Source organism: Chelonia mydas, chromosome 4 (assembly GCF_015237465.2).
Source record: "Chelonia mydas isolate rCheMyd1 chromosome 4, rCheMyd1.pri.v2, whole genome shotgun sequence".
Taxonomy (NCBI): Eukaryota; Metazoa; Chordata; order Testudines; family Cheloniidae; genus Chelonia; species Chelonia mydas.
In genome coordinates, this window is record NC_057852.1 from 25,258,099 (window position 1) to 25,273,999 (window position 15,901).

A 15,901-nucleotide genomic window follows, 5' to 3' on the forward strand; every position below is an offset into this window, starting at 1 on the left:
CAAATTGGGGAAGTGGTAAATAATAAAGAGGACAGGTCACTGATTCAGAGTGATGTGGCTTGCTTGGTAAATTGGATGCAAGCAAACAATATAGGATTTTAATATGGCTAAATGTATACATCTAGGAACTAGAAGGTAGGCTATACTTACAAAATGTGGGACTCTATCCTGGGAGGCAGTGAATCTGAAAAAGATTTGAGTCATAATGGATAATCAGCTGAACATGAGTTCCCAGTGCAATGCTGTGGCCAAAAGGGCTAATGTGATCCTTGGAATCATAAACAGGGAAATCTCAAGTAGGAACAGAGAGGTTATTTTACCTCTGTATTTGGCACTGGTGCTACCACTGCTGGAATACTGTGTCCAATTCTAATGTCCTTAATTCAAGAAGGATGTTGATAAATTCGAGAGGGTACAGAGGAGAGCTACGAGAATGATTAAAGGATTGGAAAATGTGCCTTTTGTGATAGACTCAAGGAGCTCAATCTATTTATTTTATCAAAGAGGTGGTTAAGGGGTGACTTGATTAGTCTATGAATAGCTACATGGGGAAACAAACATTTAATAATGAGCTCTTCAGTGTAGCAGAAAAAGGTATAACATGATCCAGTAATTGGAAGTTGAAGCTAGACAAAATCAGAATGAAACTAAAGTGTAAATTTTTAACAGTGAGGGTAATTGACCATTGGAAAAAATTACCAAGGATCCTGGTGGATTCTCCATCACTGGCAATATTTCAGTCAGGATTGGATGTTTTTCTAAAAAAATCTGCTCTAGGAATTATTTTGGAAAAGTCCAATGGCCTGTGTTTCTTCAGGAAATCAGACTAGATGACCACAATGGTTCCTTCTAGTCTTAGAATTTGAGTCGATGAAAATGTTGATGCATGTAATTACTTTAACTTGCATTTCCTGATCCTTTTGAATTTTAACTATGCAGTTTAAAGTTGTTCTTAATATAAATCCTGTTAGTCCCCTTACATGGTATAACCTAAGGGAGGTCTAAGTAAAGGAAATCTCCAAGAGGTTCACCTTGAAGTAATCCTGCTGAATTGTTCTGCTGAAATGGTGGGGTTGTGAAAACATGTATACTGTTTCTTTCAACGGTGACAGAAGACCGGGTATGAGAAAGAAGGGTAAGAAATGCTACAACAGAGCAGAGACACACACACACAAGCTTGAGGATAATACTGTTTTACTTCTAATACTGAACCAGGAACTTTATGAGTGTAAGTGACTCTTTCTGTGGTACTTTACCATTGTTACATGACAGATTTTGCATCTCTTTAACAGGTGACCAGATAGCAAGTGTGAAAAATCAGGGCGGGAGCTGGTGTTAATAGGCACCTATATAAGACAAAGCCCTGCATATAGGGACTGTCCCTATAAAATCGGCACATCTGGTCACCCTGAACAGGTAACAGGGCTGGGCCCACGCATCCAGAAAAAACGTTTGGGTGGATGTCACCTGCATCTAAGTTAGTACCGTGTCCCCAAAATTCCAGTCTCCTTCCTCTCTGGAAGTAGAAATCCATTGCAAATGCATAAAACTGTTCCCAAGATACTTCTTTGAAGAGGATTTCTACCACACACTGGAGCTGCGGAAATGGCATTGGTAATTATATCATATTTCTATACACTACAGTCATGCCACCTGATCTCCCTGGAGCTGCAACTAGCATGTTCCCGCCATGTGGGTGACCAGGCCTGAAGCACTCCATGGTGTGAAGGAAGCAGTAAAACACTGCTGTGGTGATCTTCCTTCCACACAGAAGGATTGAAAGCCATGTTTTCAGGACCTCCTTTACACTAATTTCCTGGGGTTTGTTTTTTTCCCCCTTTCCTCTTTTTAAAAACAACGACGACAACAACAATCGTCTGAATTGATTTATAAAAGTATTTTAAACCATCCCAGTTAAGGTTCACAAAGGGAACAAGGCATCATTATACTAGAGGGAAAAAATTCTTACCAGACACCCACAGCGCAGCCTCAAGAGATGGTTTTTCCAATTGCTTGTAACTTATTAATATTTCTATTAATTTGGCCAATTCACTACTTTTCATGAAAGATTGTTTCAGACTTCAGCTGTTTTTATTGTAGACCTTTAACATGGATAGTCTCTTTCTCCCCATGGCCACCAGCCTCAAATATAGCTGAGCAAAATATCCTCCCCTTTAAAATCAATTAATCAATCAGATTTGGGTAGATAACATATAGAAAGTTTTAGCCCCCTCCCCCCCCCAAATGCTTTTATACGTGTCTGAAAATAGGTAAATGTAAGCTGTTGTACAATATTAACAATAGTATTCTGTACCACAGAAAGTTATAATAATGCCATCACGATGAACTGTAAAGCTGTTAATACTGAACAATTAGCTAGGTAAATGCCAGTTTAATAATGGGAGCTGTCTTAAATCTCAAAGTATTTAGGATAACTTTTCCCAAAGTAAATGCCAGATTATGGATTTTGAGAGCTAGTTGTCAGCATTTTATTCAGGAGACTGTCTGTATTTATGTTTTTGATAATTTTTCCCTGTAGAGAGACATAATCAAGTTGTCTGACTCCATGACTAGAAATCAGGAACTGCTCACTTCAAGTCCCAGCACTACCACTGCCTCTCTATATACCTTTAGGCAAGTCACTTAACCTCTTACCTTCAGCAATAATAATGCTGTGCACACTCATCAGGACAAGGGAGCATCTTTCAATCTTCTTGTGCCTAGCAGAATGAGGACCCAAATATGGCTGGTACCTCTAGAAACTACCACAGTTCAAATAATAAACTTGAAAAAAGTAAAGACAGCATTTAGAAAGTCAACAGTAATTGTATGGATATATAGCTCAGTGTAGAATCTGGCCTCATGTTCCTATATTATGGAATGGAAATAGAAGTATGCTAAGGTGCAGAGGAGTATGTGGTCTTGTTTAAAATTATTTGCTGTATAGGCTCCGATCCTGCAAAAACATAGGCATTTCCTTGACTTGACGTCTATCGATTTTGATTATAATTCCTACTGAAGTCAGTAGGAGCTTTTCCATTGACTTCAGTGAGAACTGAATTGGGCTGAAAGTGTAGTTCCAATGACTTAAGTGGAATACCCAGAGATTTAAAACTAAGCCTATGCTTAAATTCTTTATGGCCTGAGGCCCACCCCCATAAGTATTGTAGCCTACAGCACTGTTCTATAACATATTTCTAACAAACGTCTTTTTTAAAAAATCCAGGTGAACTTGTAGAACTCTAAAAGAGAGAGCCATTTTTAAGCGTGCTTGGAGCTGCTGCAGTTTTGATCCAAGTGTGGACAAGGCATTAATTAACCTGATTTCATCTGGCACATTATTTGCTATAAATTCAGGGCTATTAATTTACAACCATGAGGTAAAGACAAAGGAAGGTCTGTAACATAAAAAGAGTGCATATTCCTGACCCCAGTTTCTGTGTAACTCAGAACATTACATCACACTTCTGTCTTACTTCTTGAACATTAATAATATGTTGTAGAAGATCTGTGATTGCTATTTGCTTAGGGCCACACTTCACCGTTGGCGGCGTGCGCTGCTCCCACTGAAGTCAAAGCCAGTCTATCCCCACCAGCAAGATGATATGTTAGAAATGGAAGGACAAAGTATTACGGGAATATTTTTAAAAAAATTAAAAACTCGTGCAAATGCATTAATAAAGTTTGGGAAAGTAGTTACACAACAATTTATGCTGAAAATGCAAGGGAATATTTAAAGACACAGTTGCTCCCCTGTTCATTTCTACTCTTGTCATGTTGGTGCACAATAGTTTTTGAAAAATTGAAAGACAGAATCAAACACTATATCTCGGAGGCTATATTCAATCCAGCATAGCGCTAAAGTACACGTTAAGCATGTGATTAGCTCTCTTGAAGTGGGACTACTCATCTCCTTAAAGTTTAGCATGTATTTTAATTCTTTGTTGGATTGTAGCCCAAATCCCATGGTGACCTCCCTTTCAGAAGCTTCTTGAAAAACTGACTCTGGCCAAGATTTTCAAAAGTGACTCGTGATTATGAGTATTTCCCTTCTTGGGCCCTTAAGAGGGTCGGTGCGCAGCAATTTCTGAAAATCAGGCTCCTTTAAGGTGCTGGAGATCCAAAAACGAGGCACCTCAAATCACTAGTCATTTGGGAAAATCTTGGTCTCTCAAGTTAACTAGCTGTTTGTAAAGTACTGTTGTTCGATTTATTTTACTATATTTTTTTCAGTCATCAACTATGACCTCTAGATACTAGTACCTTGTACAAAGAAACAACACACAAAGGGAGGAACTTGTTTTCTCACCCAGTTTAAACTATCTGCAGGGGAATTATATCTAACCGACAAACTATTAGCATATACCGGCTGGCTGTTCAGACATGTTTAACTTTGGGCATTCGTATTTATATATTTATTTATTACTGGATGGTGGACCAAATCCCAGGCTGCAATGGAAGAACATTCAGGAGGAAGAGATGCAGAAAGGTGTCTTAACGACATCTTTGTGAGCTTCCAATCTTGAGGCTGTTGGAATGCCAATACTGTCCCTTCTTAAAAAAGAGCAGCCATGACCCACTGTTCGAGCAGACAGCGATCGGCTGGGTGTGAGCCATGACCTTATCCCTATTTTTCCAGCTAAATCCCCTTTCCAGCAGCTAGAGGTTGGTATAGGAACAGCCATGGCAGTTGTTTGCCATCGAAGGATCCCCATACCAAAGGAAACTTCCAATGCGCCAAGTTGTCGATGTACTGGAGAATCAGACCCATTGCTTGAAATACATTCTCCTAGAATAATCTTTAAAATGTAATGTACAATATGGTCTTTTTTGGCAATTTATTATTAGTCTTCTGTTTCTTATTGATAATGAACATAATGAGTTAATGTCAGTGGTAGTATAAATGAGAATAAATGTTGTTAGTGCATTTATGCTTCTTTTGGTTGTCAGACCAGTGTTTATGCATAACATATTTGGGGCTCAATTAATTTTTGGTGAAACTCCACTTCATTAAATGGAGATACATCAGTGATTAATTTGGCTCATTAAATCCTATGTAAACAGTAGCTACTGTTTGCTCTTTTAAAAAATAATTTGTCCACACTAATTTTAAGTATTTAGAATCCAAAATATATTTCTCATCAAATCATGGAAATGTTAAGGGACAGCAAATTTTGAGTTTAACCAACCGGGCTTGAAAATGCTTCAGATCTGTCTAAAGATATAGTCTGAAGCCCTGATTCTCCAATGAACTGTGTGCTCACTCACAGCTTATTGCAGAACCAGCGACTAAAATATGAAACATGATGGAAATATTGTTTAATTGTTCCAGTCAGGTTGATATTTTAGCCTCAAATGGATATGCTTAGTGTTGAACACGTATTGTTGGGGAAAAGTAGATATTAAAGACTTCTGGCACATACTATTTTAAGACATATTTCATTAAGATAAACTTTCCATCAATCAACCTGTTAGGCTAGTTCAGGCTAGTAAACACTTTTTTTTTTTTTTTTTTTTTTTTTAAGAACACAAGGGGAAAAGTCAGATGTATTTTTACTGGGTGTGGTTCAGTAGGTAAGTAGAAAGACCGAGGCATTGCTTTTTGTTGGCAGTGCACACAATAAAAGCACTAGTTCAACACTTACTGAAAGCAGCAAGTTTATTTTTTCACGAGATTGGATCCATCATTTAAACAATGATTCTGATATTGTTGCTACAAACAGTATAATTACTTGAAGGCATATATATACACACACACACACACGCAGAGAATTTCTTAAAGGAAAATTCCAATGATTTTGAATCAAACTCTACATATTTCTAAAAAGGAACATCTTATTTGTTTTCATCAACGGAAAATATTCTATAAGAAATAGCTGTTTGATACAGAAATAGTGAAATTCTGCCAACAGACTGGACTTTAGTCCATGGGATAAATTTTCCTTAATTTGACGTGGTGGCAATTCCTGCTTTCAGGAATAGACAGATAGGTCAAGGGCCTAAAATTGGGTTTGCATGCCCAATCCAGAGTTGCATGCCCAATTCCCCACAGTTTTGCACAAACAAATACCCACATTGGGACTTATCTGTCACAATATTTAATATTTATATATTACAATCTCATGCAGTATTTTGGGGGGGACCACTGTACTGCAATTTTTAATGGCTTATGTTTTATAGAGAGAATACAATGTGAGAGGGTTACCCCAGTTCCTACAGAAACTAAAAACAGGAGGATTGTGAACAATTTCAGAGAAGCACCACTCTCTGGGGTGGCTAGCATATACAGATTCAAGCTGGGTTTTCCAAAGACTGAGGGACAAAGTAAGCACTTGGAATCTATAAAGGCTAAATTGAAATGGGATCAGGCCTTCATTTTGAGTGAGCAAACAGATGGAACATTCTGTCCAAGGGGAGGGTCCAATCCTGCTGAAGAATTTGAATGGTTTTGGACTACTAGGGCCACTAGGACTGATGGGCAATTTCTGGTACATTGATTAGTAAGCATTTAGTTACTTGTGTTGGGTTTTTTTAATGTTTTCTCTCATGCTTTTGCTCTTAAAATAAATGTGCTCTGATGAGAAAGAGCTGTGTGGTAACTTGTAACTGCTGGCAATACACTGTTTGTAGCCCTCAGAGAAAGCAATGTATAGGGTCTGGTCTTTATGCAGATTGGCTTGCTGGAGATGTCAATATGTAGCAGATGGCTGTGTGGCCTTAAAACGCCTGGTCAGAAGGGAGAGAGATGTGGGTCTCCATCTAAGAATGATGACTGCTGGGAGCCTGAAACCTTAAGTGGGTGCCTTACAGGGATCGAGGACGGGGAGACCAGGTGCAGTTACCTTGAAACTATGACATGTGCGCCTTATTAACGAATATCAGCTGCTTTTTTTTTTTTTTTTTAATTGAGGACAGATTCTGTTTTCTCCAATCACTGCAGGCTACTGTGGCAGCATGTAGGGGCTGTTCACGTGCCACAACTGGCCAAAGAAGAATTTCCCTGATGCGCAAACAGCATTGCTGCATTTTCTGCAAGCCCTACTGTAGAAGGCACACCAGGACAAGACAAGGCAGGCCTGTAATGCATGATGCTATAAGGATTCTGGCCTGCACTGCAGCCTTTTGGCTGCCTAAGACCAGCTGCCATACATTATTTGGGGTGCTCTTTTGGCCTCCTAAGTTGCCCAGAATCTAGAGAGAGAAAGTGTCACATAAGCTATATTTCTGATCCCCTCTTCTAGAGATGCAGCACAGAATCAGAATTGTGAATTTCATCTGGGGGCGGAAATCTATGTGGCCTATGCAGAAGCCACTCAGTACCGAGCAGGGTTCACCCAAATAAAGGTTGTGTAACAAAAGTGACTTTGTAATTATTATAACTTTGTTTCCTCTGTTCTAACCCTTAAACATTGCTAGTAGATCTGCTTATCACCAGCACCAGGTCCCATTTTACGAGGCAAAGTTGATGTATCAGGTAACAGAAGAAATGCACTGTGCTGTCTCAAATAGAGCTTACTTTTTGGTTGTATTTCCTGTCATCTAAAATAAGTAATTCAGAATGAAAAACATTGATATTCTGTGGATATGGAGAAGCATAACCGACTGAATCTTCCAACAGTTTTTAGAAAACTTCAGCTGTTGTCTTCCAAAGAAATTACTGTAAATGCATAGTCTTGCAAAAATCCAAATTACACTGTAAAATTTAAAATATAGTTTACTTTAGGAGAATGTCTGGTGTTTGTAATAGTATTAATTTTTATATATTCTTGTCCAGCTGCTAGACACTGATAGAATCACACATGTAGGCCCCTGGGACTACTCATATAGGCCCCTGGGACTACTTAAAGTTAAGAACGTGCATGACTGTTTGAAGAATTAGGGCCATATGTGGTAAAGAGCAGTGATGCACATAGGGCTTTATTCTGCTCCCATTCAAATAAATGGAGAAACTCCCACTTGCTTTAGTGCTGCAGAATCAAGTCCATATATGTTGCACACGAGTCCTGATTCTGAAAGCTGCTGAGCTTCCATTCTGAGAGTGGAGAGTACTTCAAACCTTGCAAGATTAGATTCTCAAGGTCCAATCCTACTTCCTTTGACATCAATGGCATGTGCAGGAATGTAGACCCACGAGTGGTGACCTGTCACAATGTATATTTTCATGAGAAATTAAGTGATCTGCCAAAGATCCGCCGTGGGAAGCTTGCGGTGGGATCGACACATTTGGGGAAGCCGGGTTTGTACTACTGAGCTAAAAGTAGCTGTGCAGACATTGGGCTTGGGTTCTGAAACCTAGGAGTGGGGCTGAGCTTCAGGGTCTGAGCTCCAGCCCAAGCCACAACTTCTAAGTGCTGTCTACACAGTTATTTTGAGTGTCGTAGTGTGAGCTCTGAAAGCTCAAGTCTGTTGACTTGCGCTGGGAGGCTCGATTCTGCGGATTATACCCAGAGGGCAAGTCAGTATCCAAGTAAGAATTAGAGGTCATGAGTTCCTGGCTGCTCATTCTGTGATCAAACACTAGATCACATTGTTTCAAAAATCGAAATGAGAATGAACCTCAGCATCAGGGCCGGCTCTAGTTTTTTTGCCGCCCCAAGCTCCAAGCAAAAAAAAAAAAAAAAAAAGGATGGCCGGAATGCCACCCCTGGAATTGTGCCACCCCAAGCACGTGCTTACTTTGCTGGTGCCCAGAGCCGGTCCTGCTTAGCATGCAAAATAATCTAATGAAAATAAAATAAATAGTATTTGAAAAGATACTGCCAACTTGAAATCTAGTCAATTATTAAAACTTAAGTTCAATGTAATTTCAGATACTGCCACAACTCCTGAGATCTTCTGACAATTTGGAGGGCAGGGGGTATTAAAATCAGACTTTTGTATGTTTTTGCTAAAGATGCATGAAAGCAACAGCAGAAATTGACTATAATTCAGAAGAAAAGATTGAAATGCCGACACAGGGTTCTGTCAAATGCACAAATGAAATAAAATGGAGAAAATAAGAGAAATATTTGTACGTTCTCTAATCTTCCTTTATACTAATCTTAGATGTTGTTTGAAACAATAGTAGGTACAAGAATTTTAGAAAAAGTTTGATTTTTTTTTTTTAACTTTTCAAAACCGTGACTCTTTAAATAGTCACACAATTCCTAGAATAACACATTCCGAGTAAATAGGAACTGCTTTATGTACTTGATAGTGTGAAGGTCTGTCACTGCAAGAATATCTTCAGACAAAAAAAATGGGAATAATTTAAAATATCCATATTGTGTTCCCAAACCAGTTCTATCCTCTTGTTCTTCCCCAAAGGGTGTTCCTTTCTATCATCTCCTGAATAGAACACACTGTCTATTCAACAGACAATAAAAAAAGGAACAAACTCTTGGGTAAGAAAGAAAGGAGACAGCTCTGGGACAGTTCCGACCTGAGGCCTTACTCAGTAATCACCGTGCAGCTCACACATCAAAACAGTTGGGATATTCATGAATTAAGGTATGGTGAGGTTGCTACAGCAACGTCATGTACAACGTGTGACTCCCATCACTTGTCCAACCGCAGATGTGTGAGCTAGTTTAAACATTTTATTAGATTTCCTTTTTATTTACAATCAAGTACAAACCCATCTGCAGTTGACAGCTTGTCTTGGTGCACACAATTTATAACAAACCAGAAACACCTCCCACTAATGCTATACAATATTCGGGGGCAGGCCCCAACAGATATGCTGTGAGAGTCTCTGTCGAAGACCCTGTTGATTTTACACCACAATGCTAACTGCAGTATAATGGTTTCAAACTGGAATTAACTAATCTTTATTCTCACTCTCTTATACCATAATACGATATAATGCTGTATGTGTGCTAATATTCATTGAAATTACAGGATTTAGAGAAGATGTGAATCAAAGTCAAAAGAATGATAATTGGAAGAAAATAGACTCATCGGCAGTGGTTATGGACACTTTCTTTTCAGTCATTAAGTGATAAGCAGCACTTTCATCAATAACTTTCACTTTTTAATTTCAAAAGTACATTACAGAATTAAGTGGGAATTTTTTCTATGACTGGACAAATATTAACGTCTATTAGGAATCTATTAAAATCGGTCCTGCTTCCACTGCAGTCAGTGTTTGAATGCCCATTTATTTCAGTGGGAGCAGTATCTAGTCTAATCTGAATATTACTTACTTTTAGATATTCTTTTGCCATTTTGTTTCTTTCAATGTGTCAATCCCCTACCCTCCAGAATACCCACAAATCCATTTTAAAACTTAAACTAGTGATTAGGGACTAGATACTTCAGTGAGGGATGTTCTAGAAAATAAATCAATACATCAGATATATCCTGCCAATCTTCCTTCAGTTGCCCTCTCAAAATCCACTTCTTTCACAAAATCTTTCTACATGGCGGTCCCCACAAACTATGTATCAGTGCCATATTCATTTTATATTGTGTTGTATATCATTGTTTTCTGAGTTCGATTGGTCCTGAAGGAAGGACCTTGTATTTGTGTTTCTGCAATGGGGGCAGCTGACATGATACTGAAAACAGTTTTCACTATAAATGTAGACAGTAACAAATTCAATTCAGCACAATTTCGCTGGCATGCTTTCCGAAATGGTGTCGAAGATTATTTGGTCCTATTTACACCTCTTTTCAGCAATGTTTCAGCTGCACCGATTTTCTATCATGGATAAATTTTCTAGTATAAACAATTCTACCAGTAATGAGGATCAGTAACCACACCTCCATATCAGAAGGATGGGTCCTATATTAACTTTCTGATGGTTTTCTGAACCATCTCCTTAGTCCTGAAAACAATTTATTATGCCTGTCTGTGTTACTTTCTCAGCAACATAACCATAAGTTACTAAAAAAATACAGTGTAGAGATCCAAGATAGTATGTAAGACATTTCTGTGTATAAGTAGATTTTTCTCAATTTCATGCTGTTTACATTTGGAATTAACATTTTTTCCTTATGTGAAATCTTACAACTCCTCTGCAAGAATTCACCCTTAGTACTTGCAGTCCCTAGAATCTACGTCCTCGTAACAGCAGCAGATAGCAAGCTATTTGTCCTCCATTAAGTGCAGGCTGCCTAGCTGGTGTCATTAACATCTCAAACTGAAGTTTTGCCAGCCTTGCTTGCCAAGAATTCACAAAAGGTATAATGATGATGATGAATACTCAGCAATTATAGTCTTTACAAGTTCAAAGTACTGTAAAAACATTAACTAATCTACCGCATGATTTTTCTAAGCTACTGCTAACTGCTGGTGTTACAAAATTTTGTAAGCTCAAACATGTTTAGTGTTGTTGGGTCTCTGTAATGTTTTTCTTTTTGCCACTTGGTTTAATCTTTGCATTTTTACTCTTTTCTTAGCTTTCTCCACTAGGTTCCAAAATCCTGTCATCTTTTTCCAGAGCTTCAGACCTCCATGGGTGGCACAGTCTTCCTCATTGAGTCAAAACTATGGAATTCTCTGTGTTTGGCTGCTGGGATACCTAAATGTTTCTTCTAAAATCTCAAACTCAACTTCCTATATACTTCAACTTCCCTTACCTACTGCTCTCTTGCAACTGCCTGCTTGTCTTCCCTTCTTCAACTTCTCACTTTTTCTTAGCCTCTATTTTATTTCATTCTATTCTGTGTTTACACTGTGGTCATCACCATAGCACCTGATCACTTTCCACTAGCGCATTAAGTAATATGACTAACATTTGTCGTGTGTTTGTTCTCTCATCCTCTCCCTGGGGACAGAAATTGGTGCAGTGAACTGTTGTGGAATTTTTAAAATATTTTTTACACACCCACCCACCCCTATATGTTTGTTAGAGAAGGCAAAGTCAGAGAAATGCCTCTTGCACTTACAGTGGAAGAAGGTGTGGTTAGGTTTGTTCTGGCCTTACTCCCTATGGGAGTTGGTTCCACAGCCTTTGGCTAGCCCCTGAGAAAGCTCTGTCTCCTGTGCAGATGTGCTTCACTCTTTTATTTTAAGAGTTCCATTGTGCCAGAGGAGCAAAGTTGTTGACCACAGCACGAGTGGTGGAAGCACCCTAAAAGTGTGTGTGTGGGTCTACAGACGCCTGAATTGTGCCCCCCCCATGCCGCACCACCTTTAAAATGGGGAGCATGGTCCCCCCCATCCTGTTTCTCCCCCCCCCCACCCCACCCATTCCAACACCCCTGGACCACAGTCTTCATTCTGGAACATTATTTGATCTTTTAGATATCCTGAGTGCCATGGAGGCCTGAAAGATGAGACCTTTTAATTTGATTCATAATCTAGGGGAAACTGAGGTAGGGAGCAAATGATGGCTTTGATGTGTTTGTGATGGCCAGTGTTGCTGAGGAGACGTGCTGCAGCATTCGCTACTGCTGGGAATTTCCTAACCACTGAAGGCTTGCATAGGTATACTGCATTGCTGGAGGCCAGCCAAGAAGTGACAAAGCCATCATTAATGAGCTCAGCTCATCATTTTGCTATGATGGGATGGAGTCTCCTAGACAACTAGCAATTATAGAAAGTGTTACTTGCAGATGCTGCTATGTGAGAGCTTAGTGTCAGTGAGGAATCCAGGAGCACTCTGATGCTATGGATTGAATTGACCAGTTGGGATATGTACAGTTGTTACCCTTTTTTGCAGGTTGTTTTCATTAAAAGGAAAGATTGATGATGAGCTCAGGGTTTTTTATGCAATTCTGTTTAACAGAAAATGTACACAACATCCACTCCCCCTGAACAGAGTAGGAATCGAACAGGAAGCAGTTTCTTTGCTTACAGTTCTAAGCTTCTTTCCAGACAGCAATCTACCCCAAAAGCTCCCCCTCTCCATTTTCTCTGAAAGCTGCACTGTTAGTGCGTCTTACTGTGTGCTTGGCTTTCTCCTGCCTTCCTTGACTGCTTCTTTTCAGCACACACAGAATATATCTATACTTCAAAGACAAACCTGTAGCACCAAGTCTCAGAGCTCAGGTCTATTGCTTTGGGCCTGGGGAGCTTGGGCTTGTAGGGCTAAAGATAGCAGTGTAGATGTTCCTGCTCAGGCTGGAGCTGGAGTTTCAAAGCCTAACCTTGCAGGTTTTCAGAGCCTGGGCTCCAGCTTGAGCAGGAATGTCTATGCTGCTATTTTTAATCCCGCCACTCAAGTCTCATAAACCTGAGTCAATTGATCTGGACTCTGAAACAGTGCTGTGGGTATTTTGTTACAGTGCGGATATATCCACAGCTTCACCAAAGTATGACCTAACCCCCTGCATTTGCACTCAGCCCTCAATGATGGCCCTCTACCTACATAAATCAGCTTTGACTAGCTTGGCATGTGGTCTGTGTTTTGGGCATTCCAAAAGATTCAGCTATCTTATTCCAAAAAGTTCAAGTGCTGCTTATGTTTATCTTGAATGTAGGATGGCTATCCTGCCCAACAAGCTTCAGTGAGGCTTCACCCAACCTCATATTATAACATTACCTTCAACCAAAGGAGACTGTACTGTGGTTGCAAACTCTTTGTGCATTCTTTGACCATCTGCAAAACTTCTCTCTTGCTTAGGTTCAGTTTCAACCAAGTGTTTATCATGAGCTGATTTCACCTAAGCACTGGCCCATCTCAGTGACAGTGGTGAAGGATAGATAGTACTGGGTTTCAGCTGCATATTGCTGGCATCTGAGTTCATGTTGTCTGACATATTGTTGGAACATAGTAAAGACGTTCTGTAGATCTCCACTCAAGCCAAGATTTCCCCATGCCTCCAGTCAGTCCTTTTTACTCCTTCACTTGAGCGGATGATGGAAGTGGTGATTGGAGCACCACAGAATAGTACGTTTGAGATTTAAGGTATATTTGGTGAGGGTGGGTTCACTTACACTACAAGCATATCTGTAGATTAGGCCGTGTCTACACGTGAGAGCTTACAGTGTTGGATCATATTAAAGAAGTTCTGTATCTATGATTAAAATCACAAATGAGTTTGATTCCCCACAGTTTAAATTCCAGGGTATTACTAATTAAGAGGTCTCTTGGTTTTTGGTACTGTTTCTCTCCCTCTACGTGTGAAACTTGCAAACTGCTAATTGTGTTAGTACATTCTAAGACAGAGTCTGTTCTCAAAGCAATTCTTTGTAACAACAACTACTCACACAGAGAGAGACTCAAAGCAATACTCTAACAACAGAAACAGCACCCAGAGACTCCCCGCCCTTTTGTTGTATTCATCTCGCTTTGTTAACAATTGTGATTAAAAGAGAGAGAGAGCATGTATGTGGATGGATGCTTGGTGTGGATAAGAACTGAACGATCAGGGAGGTGCCAGCCTAAGAATCCAGTGTCCATCCGCCGAAGGTGTCAAGTGGAAATAACCAGAGGACCACCCCGGAGGGCAGACTGGAATCCACCCAACAGCCTCAAGAATGGGAGAACCAAAGAACAAGATAACATCTGGCAGCAGGGAGCCGTCAGGAATGTGCCATCTGCTGACTGATTCAGCAACAGCATGAGGAAGCAGTTCCCATAGACTGGCATAGGAAGAAATTCCTATAAAAATGGACTTTAGGAAGTGAGAACTTTGGGGTCTGATTCTGCAAACCAACTTCTAGGAGCGTCAGATGAGCATCTGACAAGGCCCTGCTCCCTCTTCATGTCCAGGCCACCTGGCCAGTGGCTTGGCATGAGCAACTCTGGTAACTATGATAACAATCTTGCAGAACCTGTCTGTGTGTGAGAATGTATGAATAAATATGAAATTGAATGGAATGTTATAGCTACAACTAACTGCTTACTATGATTCTTTCTGTATTCACAATAAATGTGGCATTTTGCCTTTTCCCCTTTAATAAGATCCTGCTGGTTTTTATTTTACTGGTATAACAATATGCACTTAGCGGATGCATATAGATGTTGATGGATTGTGTCTCTGGTCATATTCATTATGGGACTCCACAGGTGAAGGGTCTAATAATGGAGGTGCAGTTTCCCATCCCTACTCATTGGGAGCATCCCTCCAAAAAGGACTCAAATCACTGTAGCTTACAGCCTCAGACCTCTGCCACTTCTCTCAGGAAAGAGAGCCGTATCTTATATGGTCGACAGCATTCAATGCTTCAGAGGTATCCAGGATCAGGAAAATTGATGTCTGTCCTCTATCGGTTGTCAGCAGGAGATCATCCATTAATGACCCTAAAGCAGTTTCAATTCCAACCACCGTCCCATTTTCAACTTCCAATCACATTCTTCCTTGATCAGCTAATTCCTTACTCTCTCCTAGCCTGTGCTACATTTTAACTTTCCTGTCCTCCATCTTCCTCCTACCTATTACCCACAGCTGTCTCTGCTTTTCAGATCTCTACAATCCGCATTTCCAGTCTCTTCTTTGCCTCTAACCGACCTAATTTCTGCAGCATATCTCATCCCTCTTCAGACAATAACCTCAAAGCATTCCTATATTGACATCCTCTGAAAGTTGCCAAATATCCTTGCCATAAACCCTGAACTACCTATTATCCTATCATATGCCTTTTCTGCAAACTTGTCCTGCCTGTGTTTATATACTCCCTCCGGGCCACATCTGTCCTTGTTCACTGTTAGTTAGTTATACTCAAGACCTACCTGAGGCAAGCTCCTGTTTTAACTCATCTCTTTTGTCTATCTTAGATATTACCAAAGTCTTGTTTTGGAGACTCTAATCCTTTATGGACACCTCCTTCAGCCTATGTCAATTGGGAGAAAGTACTGAGAGGTTGGGAGGAAGCACACTGCTTGCAGATGTTGTCTGGTACTGTGGCCAATCCCTCTTGCAACAGCGTGGCAGGCCAGGTGTCCTGAATGCATTTCTGTAGCTGTGCAGGGATGGGATAGAAGAAGAAATTGCAGCATGTTTTTCAGGCATGGGATTTGCTAGTGAAACA